Genomic DNA, 12463 nt, shown 5'->3' with positions numbered 1-12463 from the left:
TATTTATTTATTTATCTAGCTACATGAAAAATGGCCTTGGTAGTGACGTTGGATCCCTAAAAGTTTGGTGGCTATTTTTTTTCCCCTTTAAACTGGATGAGAATTTTTGGCTCTGAAATTCTGTTTCTTCCTTTGTTGTTATGATGCCTCCACATTTTGGAGTTATAATGATTTTTAAAATAATAATAACTAAGGCCCAAAGACAGCATTCTGTACTAAGTTATCCTGCCAGCATTATATACTCAGACAAGATATTTTTTTCTTAAAACTCAATTTCTCTACCTGTGGAAAGAAGGAAATAATATCTAAGTTATGTTATTGTTTTTCAAATAAATGAGGTAATGTATGTAAAGCATTCAGTACCATTTTGGAACACAAAATGCCATAATTGGTAGATATTCACTGAGAATGGGAAAATTAGTTGTTTGTTTGTTGCCTCTAACTGCAGCCTTTGGAATACACGAAAGTTTCTGAATTCATTCTTGCGTTAGGCCATTTTTGCATTGCTATAAAGAAATACCTAAAACTAGGTAATTTATGAAGAAAAATTTAATTGGCTCATGGTTCTGCAGGCTGTACGATGACACTGACATCACTCACCTCAGGGAACTCTTAATCATGGCCGAAGGAGAAGCAGGAGCAAACGCAACACTTGGCAAAAGCAGGACAGAGACAGAGCGTGGGGGTGGGGGATAGTGAGCACTCCCTACCACAGAGACAGCACCAAGTCAAGAGGGATTCGCTCCATGACCCAAACACCTCTAACCAGGTCCCATCTCCAGCACTGGGGATTACAATTCAACAAGAGTTTTGGCTGGGGACAAATATCCAAACTGTATCAATCCTCTTTTAGAGAACTGTCTTCATCTAAACTCCATTAACTTCACCAAGGCCAGCCATAATATGTAGTCACTTTTCTTTTATCCTGATCTACTTTTAGAGAGTTCAAACTGTTTAGTAAGCTTTTGAGTTACAAACTATTGCTGATTTTGACATTTTTTTAGATTAACTAATGGAATATTCTTCACCCTTAGGAGTTCTTGGCAAATAAATACACCACACACACACATAGCTAAAACATGAAGAAAAAATAGACTTTTTCATGAGGTTTAAGTCCCCAATGAAAACTGAAACTTTGCTCTATGCTCGTCTTCACAGATGATTCTTTTCAGATCGGAAACAGTTATCAACCCCTTTCGGGAACAAATTGAATGATGTCTTTGAATTCTAGCATCTCTTTCTACATCTGCCCTGAGGATGAAAGTGACAAAGACCCCAATCAAAACTTTAGATCTTGGTTATAGCTCGGGGAGAGAAAATGTTAGTATTGACACTTAGACAGTCTTCAGTCAAAGTTCTTTCTCTCATCCATTTAGTGGGCTGCAAGGTCCCACTTGAATAGAATTACATTCAGAGAGTAACTGGACTTTCAGTGGTATTTGGGAATAAATCTAACTTGATGGTAGAACAGTACAAATTTACACAATTATACTGTCTTAAAACCTTTTACAAATGACTTTTCAATGACAGATTTTTGTCTACAATTTCTATATACTCCAAAGTAATTTTCTTGGGCTATGTGACTGTGTTGTGATATTGCAAGTTATTTTAAGGTCATGGGAATATACTGTGCCTATTTCAGTGAGGGGGAAAGTGCTGCCCTCTCAGCCACTATTCCTGTTCCTCCAGCCGCAGAGCCCCTTCTTGCTGTTGGGAAGGACAGTGCTGTCCCATTCTGAATGGGGAACATCGATGGGAATGTCTTTTTGCTATCTGTCATCAGTAATGAAGAACACTGACTAGATACATAAACAAATCATAGTTATATGTCTTAGTCTCTGTCCCTCAGAGCCTATAACCATATGCATTAATGCCAGCTGGAGATGTTAATGCATGATTTCTATTCTCCATCCCCATCCTGGCTCTAATAATGGAGGATGCACTCAATGGTTTAGATGAACTACGTAGAGGAAAGCCATCCAAGATGGCCTTCTGTTTTGTGATGACTTGGGCTCTCTTTCCTCTGCCCAAGGAGATTACACTCTAAGAAACTTCACTAATTCAACCTCACTAATATACTCAAGAACAGGTGGGCAGTAATTTGAACACTCTTGATTCAATGGATTAAATGGTTACTTATTTTTATTCTTTGGTAATTTTAAAAGAAACTCCTCTATTATGAATGAGTTTAAAAATGGAAAGTGCATGCTCAATTAGAAATTCATATTGAATTTCAATATCTCAACACAATTGGTAGTAAACACGAAATTTGCACAAAATGTTTTCCCATCCACCATGGAAGTTTATAGTGATACTTTTGATCACCTGAAACCCAGAAAACACAAATCTGCTTAAGATGAATAATCGTCTACTCCAGCATCCATAGGTGTTTTAAGTAGAGTGTGTCCAAAAACACGAATAGGCCATGAGCCACTGTAACAGTTGGGTTTGCACATTGTTCTTTGGACTATGCTTTTTTGTTTAGGTTACATGATTGGTTCTCTAAATTAGTTTGTTCAGTTTTTATTCCAAGTTTCTGTTTACATTAACAAAGAGTGAAATTATTGATATTAATGTGTTGTTGCCTCTGTAAGCAGAAAAATATTCCCAAGAAGCCGGTTTAACACGAGCATCATCATCAGAGGTTTCAAATACAAAGTCAGATACTTCGAATTATGAGAAGCATTTTTCATCGAATACATGGGTTCAAAGTAAAATTTTCTCAATGTAGTTATCTAATTGGGCACGAAGTAATTCCTGATTCTCTGAATCAATCCTCCTATTTTAGTCCATTTGGGCTTCTGTAACAAAATACCATAAACTGTGTGACTTATTAATAATAGAAATTTATTTCTCACAGTTCTAGAGCCTGGGAATTCCATGATCAAGGTGCCAATAGATTTAGTGTCTGGTGAAGACCTGCTTTCTGGTTCATAGACGCCACTTCCTCATTGCATCTTCACATGATAAAAAAAAAAAAAAAATGAAAGGCAGGTCTCTGCAGCCTCTTTTATAAGAGCATTTATCACATCCAACAGTGCTCCATCCTCATGATCTAATCACCTCTCAAGGCCTTCTTATTTTGTTTTTTATTTTTTGAGCCAGAGTCTTGCTCTGTCGCCCAGGCTGGCATGCAGGCGTGCAGTGGTGCAATCTGGGCTCACTGCAACATCCACCTCCTGGGTTCAAGCGATTCTCCTACCTCAGCCTCCCAAGCAGCTGGGATCAGAGGCGCATCACCATGCCCAGCTAATTTTTGTATTTTTAGTAGACACGAGGTTTCATCATGTTGGCCAGGCTGGTGACAAACTCTTGACATCAAGTGACCCACCCGTCTCAGCTTCTTAAAGTGTTGGGATGACAGGTGTGAGCCGCTGTGCCCAGACCCAAAGACCTTCTTAATACCATTGCATTGGTGAGTAGGTTTTAACACACAAATTTGAAATTAGGAAGGTGAGAGGAGAGACTGAGAGGGGATCACTTAAACCAAGGTGGAGGCAAAGCCAGGCATTCATATTTTATAGTCCCATGTGAAACAAGGTGACCATGAGGACATCAGTAGCTTTACTCATTTCACCAGCTCCAGAATCAGATGCAACAATTATCAGTGGACGAATGACCCCTACTCGCCTGCTGTTCCTACATAGGTACAGGTAGCCACATGAGTGGATTCCATCTCAAGTCTCACAGCACAGATGACAGTAAGAGAGGGCAATGCTCCTAAAGTGGAATAAAATATTTTACCAAAATAAAGGTGAGATTTAATAACTGGACAGATCCAGGATAAAGCTGACATTTATAAGGGGGTACTAGGACATCGTTAATTAGCAATTCCTCTCTGATATCTAAAACAGTAGTGGAGATGAGCATCTAATTTCAAAAAGGAAAAGTTGATAGTGATTATTTAAAGGAAGCCTGTTCTGTGTTTGTACATCACTGAACAAAGCCTCTATAGTTATATTTTTATGAATATAAATGGCATTACAATCCACCTGGTGTCTAATGCCAGATAATTCAGAGTCAGCCTTTCCACTTCCTTCTTCTTCATCTCACAAATCCAATAAAATGATCACACCCTGATTTTACTCTCTGGATATTTTGGATGTATTAACTTCTTTCAAATCACCATTAGTTGGTTCAAACCACTATCAGCTGTCACCAGGACTAATGTAATTGTCCACTAACTGTTCTCCCCACATTTATTCTTGTTCCTTTGCATATATTCTATGCAGTAACCAAAATAATATAAAGAAGCAAAAAACAAAAACAAGCAAACCAAAAATCTAACCTTTCTCTCTCTTTATTAATATTCACTTTTTTTTTTTTTTTTGAGACGGAGTCTCGCTCTGTCGCCCAGGCTGCAGTGCAGTGGCACAATCTCGGCTCACTGCAAGCTCCATCTCCCGGGTTCACGCCATTCTCCTGCCTCAGCCTCCTCAGTAGCTGGGACTACAGGCACCCACCACCATGTCCAGCTAATTTTTTGTATTTTCAGTAGAGACGGGGTTTCACCATGATAGCCAGGATGGTCTCGATCTCCTGACCTCGTGATCCACCTGCCTCAGCCTCCCAAAGTGCTGGGATTACAGGCGTGAGCCACCGTGCCTGGCTCATATTCAAATTTTTAGTGAGAGAAAGATTAGGGCCTAATGGGCCTGGATATCCTGGTCTCTGTTCACTCCTTCAACTACATCTCTCATTGCTCACAAAGTCCCATTTGCCCTTTTTATTCTATTTTACAAAATCCCCAGCATTTCCTCCCCTCACCTACTTCCCTCACAGCCATCCTCTACCTAGATGTTCCTCTGCCAGGCTCCACCTAGATGAGCCCCACTCATCCCTCATATCTTAACTAGATACAATTTTTTTTGATTTACCTACAATTCAACCCACCCATGATCTTATGGAATCCCGTAGCACCTGCTGTTTTCCCTTTGTGATATCTGTGTGATTATGTGTTTGTCAACCTCCACTTCTAAACTGTGAACGCTTGTCTGGGTTTATAATCTCTATGTAGAAATCCCAGTCTTTTTGAGTGCTTATAGGGAAATCAGCCAGACATGACTACATGTAACCTCCTTGTTCTCCGGTGTTCTTATATTTCCTTTATGTCATTAGTTCTCAAATGTTAGAACGTATCACCAACACCTGGAAGGCTTGTTAAGATGCAGATTTGGGGATTCCACCTCCAGAGTTTTCTATTCAACAGATCCAGGCAGAAAACTCTGAGTTTGCATTTTAACCAGCTCTTAGGTGATGTTGATGCTGCTACTCTAGGCATCCCAGTTTGGGAATCATTGCTACAAGGTCATTTTATCTGCTTCTCCACAGCCTGACCTAAGTTGATAGAGTTGCTGGCAATGAATGCTTGTGGAACAAGCACAACAACTATATTCTAAGAGACAAAAGCTATATTCTCAGTTTTGTCCTTGATTTGTCTCAGTGTCCTAAGCAAATCACTAAAAAATAACCAAACATTAACATACACAATTTCATCTTTCAGCAAAATGCTGACCCAGCTGCTTTGGGAAAGAACATATTACAACTCATTTTGGATCTTCAAAATTATATCTAAGTGCTCAGCAATTACTGCCTTAGGATGTGATATCGATCACAATGCAGCTATCTTATTGACCCAACAACATATTAATTATTGACAAAAATTGTCTGCCTGAGATTCTAATTCAATTAAATATTATTGTCATCGTCCTCATGGTACAGTTGCATTCATCATTAAGACCGTTCACTGCTAGACAGTTTGAATGTCCTCCCCGGTGTTGCTGTGTGAGTGGGTTGCTTCACAGCTAAAATCAAGCAGAGAATGATAAATATGCTACCTATTAGGAAGTGAACGTGTCTCTATTGCTTCACTAGACGTCTCCTGTTGACTCAGAGTTCCAGCCCCCAGTGCAGGACATAAGGAGACCAATGTTTTGTCTTTTAAGGTGACTTCTTTAAATTACAAGAAAAAAACCTGAGATGAGCATAAATCTTCTCTTTTATTGGGTTGCTACAGGCACATATCTCTTCTGTCTGAAAGACAGTATTGTTTAACAAACTGAACTAAAAGTTCAAACTGAATAAACCAGATGACTTGATTCTGTTTGTGTCCAACATTGTTAGCAGAAACTACCATGTCAAAAAGCCATTGCTATGACATAAGAAATCAAGCAAACCCAGTGGTTTTTGAAGACACAAATACATTTATATGTTAAGAAATACAATTGTGTTGACAAATTCTTCCATGCTCCATCACATACAGAATAAAACTGTGTGTGTCTTTGTCTGTATAAACCACATCCATCTAGTATGGCACTGCACTCTCTTCCTGGGAATTTTTAAGGTGGCTGGCCAGTAGATTTAAACAAATAAAGAAAGGTAAACCATAAGAAGCAGTGATCACTAAGAAAAGTTTTATCAACTCTCATTATTATTGGACAAGTATACTTCTCCTGATGGGTTTCTGATTTGGGGATGCTGAATTGAGATTGTATATTGATGACTGGTGCAGAAATGATAGTTTAAAATTAGCTGCTCTTTCTTATTTTGATGTAATTCCTTTCTATAACAAGTTTGTTGAGGGTTTTTATCATAAGGTGATTCTGGATATTTTCAAATGCTTTTTCTGAATCCGTTGAAATGATTATATGATTTTTTATTTTAATTCTGTTTATGTGATATATTACAATTGACCCATAGCCAACATCATACTAAATGGAGGAAAGTTGAAAGCATTCCCCCTGAGAACTGGAACAAGATAAAGATGCTCATTTTCCCTACTTCTATTTAACATAATACTGGAAGTCCTAGCCAGAGCAAACAGGCAAAAGAAACAAATAAAGGGCATCTAAATTGGAAAAGAGGAAGTCAAACTATCACCATTCACTGATAATATGATTGTATACCTAGAAAACCCTAAAAACTTGTCCAAAAGGCTCCTGGATCTGATAAATACAGGATACGAAATCAGTGTACACAAATCAGTAGCACAACTATACACCAATGACAACCAAGCTGAGAATCAAATAGAAAACTTGATCCATTTTACAACAGCTGCAAAAAAATAAAATAACTAGAAATATGCTACAAACACTGCTGAAAGAAATCATAGATTACACAAACAAATGAAACACTTTCCAAGCTCATGGATGAGAAGAATCAATATTTAGAAAATGACCATGCTGCCCAAAGCAACCTACAGATTCAATACAATTCTCATCAAAATGCCATCATCATTTTTAACAGAACTAGAAAAAAAATCCTAAAATATAGAACCAAAAAAGAGCCTGAATACTGAGCAAAAAGAATACTGAGCAAAGTAATACTGAGCAAAAAGAATAAATCTGGAGGCATCACATTACTGGACTGTAGTTACCAAAACAGCATAGTACTGGTATAAAAATAAGAAATTTAGACCAATGGAACAGAATAGAGAACCCAGAAATAAAGCCAAATACTTACAGCCAATTGATCTTTGGCAACACAAACAAAAACATAAATGGGGGAAGAACACCCTATTCAATAAATGGTGCTGGAACGCTGGCAAGCCACATGTAGAAGAATGTAACTGGATCGCCATCTCTCAACTCATATAAAAATCAAGCCAAGCTGGACCACAGACTTAAATCTAAGACCTGAAACCATAAAAATTCTAGAAAATAACATTGGAAAAACTCTTTTGCACATTGGTCTTGGAAAATAATTCATTACTAAGACCCCCAAAACAAATGCAACAACAACAACAACGAAATAAATAAATGGAACACAGTTAAACTAAAAAACTTCTGCACAGCAAAAGAAATAATCAGCAGGGTAAACAAATTACCAACAGAATGGGAGAAAGTCTTCACAAACTATGCATCCGACAAAGAACTAATAACCAGAATCTACAAGGAACTCAAATAAATCAATAAGAATAAAACAAATAATAAAAAAATAATCCCATCAAAAAGTGGGTGAATGAAATGAATAGATTATTCTCAAAAGAAGATATACCAATGGACAACAAACATGAAAAAAAATGCTCAACATCACTAATTGTCAGAGAAGTACAAATTAAAACCACAATGAGATATCATCTAACTCCTCCATGAATGACCATTGTTAAAAAGCCAAAAAACAATAGATGTTGGTGTGGATGTGGTGAAAAAACAACACTTTTACACTGCTGGTGGGAATGTAAATTAGTACAACCTCTAGGGAAAACAGTATGTAGACTCCTTGAGGAACTAAATGTAGATCTCCCATCATAGCACTGTTTCTGCCCTTCGTCTGATATTTAACTTTCTGTTTCTGAATGATTTCACTGAAGATAATGGTCTCCAATTTCATCCATGTTGCTGCAGAAGACATGACTTCATTCTTTTATGTGGCTGAGTAGTATTTGATTATATATATTATATATACCACTATATATATGTTCAATATCCATCTTTCCTATATATATATATAAATATATAGTGGTGTGTGTGTGTGTATATATATATATATATACACACACATATATACAGTGCATATATATACACATACACACACATACCACATTTTCTTTATCCAGTCATCCATTGCTAGACACTTAAGTTAATATCTTACATTTATAATAGGAATTATTGTGCTGTGCTGATATCACTACCTCCTTTTTTGACCTGGCTAATTCTTCTCTATTAACCTTTGAAAATAAAAATAAGATTCTACTTTTATAAAAATTGCAAAATTAACATAACACAACCCTCATGTCTCCCCATTCTTTTTCGTGAAACCCTTATTCCTAGTTACATCAAAGCTGGAAGCTTCTCCAAGAGTCCAGGCTCTCTCTTTTCTGCAGCCTTTGTACACCCTATGTTTCTGCTTGGAAGGTTTTTTTCCTTGCCCACTCTTCACCTGAATCACTATATTCTCCTTTTCTAACACATCTCAGGCGTGCTTCCTTAAGGAAACTTAAAGATGTCTCTCCTTAACCCTGCCAGTAAGAGCCTACGTGTGCATGGTGATTGCTAGGTTATTTTGCTCCTTTTAACCTTTAGTTGGCATGCAATAATTATGCAAGTCTGTGGGACAGAGAGTGATATTTCTGTATGTGTATACAATATGCAATAATCAAATCAGAGTAATTAGCATATCCACTACCTCAAACATTTATCATTCCTTTGTGGTGTGAACATTCAAAATCTTCTCTTCTAGCTCTTGGGAAATATACAATAAATTATAGTTAACCACATTCCTCCTGCAGTGCTAGAGAAGACTAGAACATATTCCTCTTATCAAGCCATAAATTCATATTTGTTAACCCACCTCTCCCTATCCTGCCTTCCTCTGCACCCCTCTCACCCTTTAGTATGATACTCTCCACTTCCATGGGCTCAACATTGTTTTCAGCTCTCACATATGAGTGAAAACATGTGATATTTATCTTTCTGTGCCTGACTTATTTTGCTTAGCTATTTGTTCATGCCCATAACTAGGTGGTGAAGTCTTTAAATGAAGAAATACTGCCACCAATGTTATATCCCCAGAATGTGGCTTAATGCCCAGAACAGATTCAGTACTCAGTAGATGTCTGATCAATGAATGAATGAATTAGCAAATATGATTTGAATCATATATTGTTGGTTAATAGGAATGTTCCATTACTATACAAATAGAATGAAGGTATAAACCATACAGATTCAGATTCATTACTCAAACAGTCTCCAAATATGCTGTTTCACTTTCAAACATATTTCTACTTACAGCAATTTGTGTAAGAAAACAATGAAAACTTGTATTGCATATGCAATACGAATTAAAGGAGACAGTGTCCACAGAGTCCATAAGTGACCATTTACCATTTGGTAATGATCAAAACTTAGTGACTCCTTGGATTCCAAGAGTTGTATTATGTGTGTATGAATGCATGCGCATGCTGGTTAATCTGTGCATGGTACACGTAGCATCCTTGTCCCCTTCCTTAATACCCACAGAAATAGTCATTTTATACCTGAAATTTTATTGATGCCATAAGCGTGAGATTCACACATAATTTGTTCTCGATAATAGTGGCTGCAGAATGAGCTTAATCAAGATACAGACTCTGCAATTTTGATGTTTTGATTCACTGCACCGAAAATAAAGCCTGTGGGGCATTCTGCAGTGCAGGGAGTATGGGGGCAGCATGTGGTCTGTTTCCCTTTCATCTGTATGTAGCACATTAAGGCTAGAATCAAAGCCAGATTGATGTTTCATAATTTGTTTCCTATTCTAACCATGTCACCTTCCCTCTGCCTACCTTCACTAAGGTATGTTTCTTGTGATATAACATCTAATCAACAAATTACCTTTCTTATTTCCAAGCATAATTTATCAACTTACTCCATTCTAGTTTATTTTTGTAACATTGGTTCTTATTTCTTAGAACAACTCATCTTAACAGCTATTCCTTTTGAGAAAACATATATGAAGACTTGGGTAAAATGTCACTCAGATAATCCTCTATGTCTCACCAACACATTATTGGAATTGGCTAGTGGCAGCTTCAGTTTTTGTTTTCGTATCTCCTCAAGATACATAAGGCTAAATTTTGATAGTTTACATGTGTTCTCCTTTTTCACTCCCTCCTTATAGAAATTAGAGATATTTATTTCTTACGATGTTCTCTCCAGGGTTATTGAAAACTCCAACAGCATCATTAAAGTTATATTTAAGCCCTCTATTTTCTATGCAATTACTTATTCCAGAGATTTTAATATTTCTAGAACTGAAACTCTGTGCTGTTTTCTGAACCATTTTATTAATTCATACAAAGAATTTAAAGCTACTGACTCACCATACTGCTTTTTTACTCAGAGTTGGCTTAAGGATACCCTAACAAACAGTTGACAAGGATGTTACATTTTTTAACTGATATGAAAGGAGAGAACAATGGACTAGAGTCATTCTTCATAACAGTAAGAAAAGAAACTGGAAAATAACTATTGGAATGGCAGCATGGTAAATGCAATTATATTTACTATACTTTGATTGATTTAACTGGGAATATTGTTTAAAGGAGAATTTTCATACTACCTCATTTATCTTGAAATGAAATAAATATATTTTATTTTAAAATTTGACAATATTAATGTCTTTCTTTCCACATAATTCTGTATTTGTCTTTTCTTACTCTTGTAGGGCACTGGCTCATTTATTAGTTTATATTAGTTTTTGTGATACATTCATATGATATTCATACATACACTCAAAGACACACAGATGTACACATAAAGTGAATAATATCTTTTTAGAGTTTATGGTATTCCTTTACATGTAGGTTTACTTAAGTATCAATGATACTTCTCTTTTAACCTTTTTAGTGGTTTCTCCAGAATTGGCAGTGTACGTTTTTAAGTAATTTAATATCACTTTCAAGTAACCCTAAACCACTTCACATGTAGTACAGGTACCTTACCACTGAGTGCTCAATATTCCTCCTTCCTAAAGCTTACGGCATGGCTGTGTTTCATCTCACTTGTCTGTATGCTATGGTCACCCAATGCATTGTTACTCTACTTTGAAAGTTTCTGATCCTGGATTTCACTCAGTCACAGGTTAAGAGATTTAAAACCCCTCCTTCATCAATTGTATTGTCACATCTGTCAGCCTCCTACCACATTTTCTCAAATTCATTAAAGGATACAAAATTGCATATGATAGGAGGAATAAGTTCCAGTGTTCTGTTGCACTGTAAGGTGACTATAGTTAACAATAGTATATTATATAGTTTCAAATAGCTAGGAGGGTAATGAATATTTCCAACACAAAAAAAATGATAAATATTTGAGATGATGGATATGCTAATCACCCTGATTTGGTCACTGCACGTTATATGTATCAAAACATCCCCATGCAGCCCATAAATATGTACAGTTATTATGTATAAATTTTAAAAATTTAACTAACTAATTAAAAGATAAAATTAAATAAAAAAATTTTAAAGACTGGATTTGGGGAATCTCAATGGTAACCCTCAGATGGTTGGGAAGGAGAATAGGAGGACTGGTTTGTCTAAATGAATTGGGTTTGGGATGTACTGCAGGAGTTGTGTGTAGATAGTCAGTACACAGTGGGAGGTTGGTAAGTGTGTATGAGTCCATAAGAATAGAGACAGAGGGAGAGAAAATGAGTCCTTGGCTACTAAGAAAACCAGTAAGGCTGCTCCAAGTCAGCCCTTTTAATTGACACAGAGGACAGCCAGCCAAATACATTAGGTAGAATACCTAGGGAAAGAGAGTATCCAGTTTTGTATTTATTTAAAGTCATATTTCTGTACATTTCATAGTTGCATATATTTCTTTACAAAACTTTCACAAAAGCATTGGGAGTTTAGAATTGTGGTGGGGTCTATCATTTTTAAATGAAATAACTACAGATTTTTCCAGTGGAAATAAATGTAACTCTCACAGAATTTCGGTAAATTTGGATACATGGCATAAATATGCATGCATAAGAA

This window comes from Pongo abelii, chromosome 4, assembly GCF_028885655.2.
Source record: "Pongo abelii isolate AG06213 chromosome 4, NHGRI_mPonAbe1-v2.0_pri, whole genome shotgun sequence".
Classification (NCBI taxonomy): Eukaryota; Metazoa; Chordata; class Mammalia; order Primates; family Hominidae; genus Pongo; species Pongo abelii.
Note: the sequence above shows the minus strand (reverse complement) of the source record.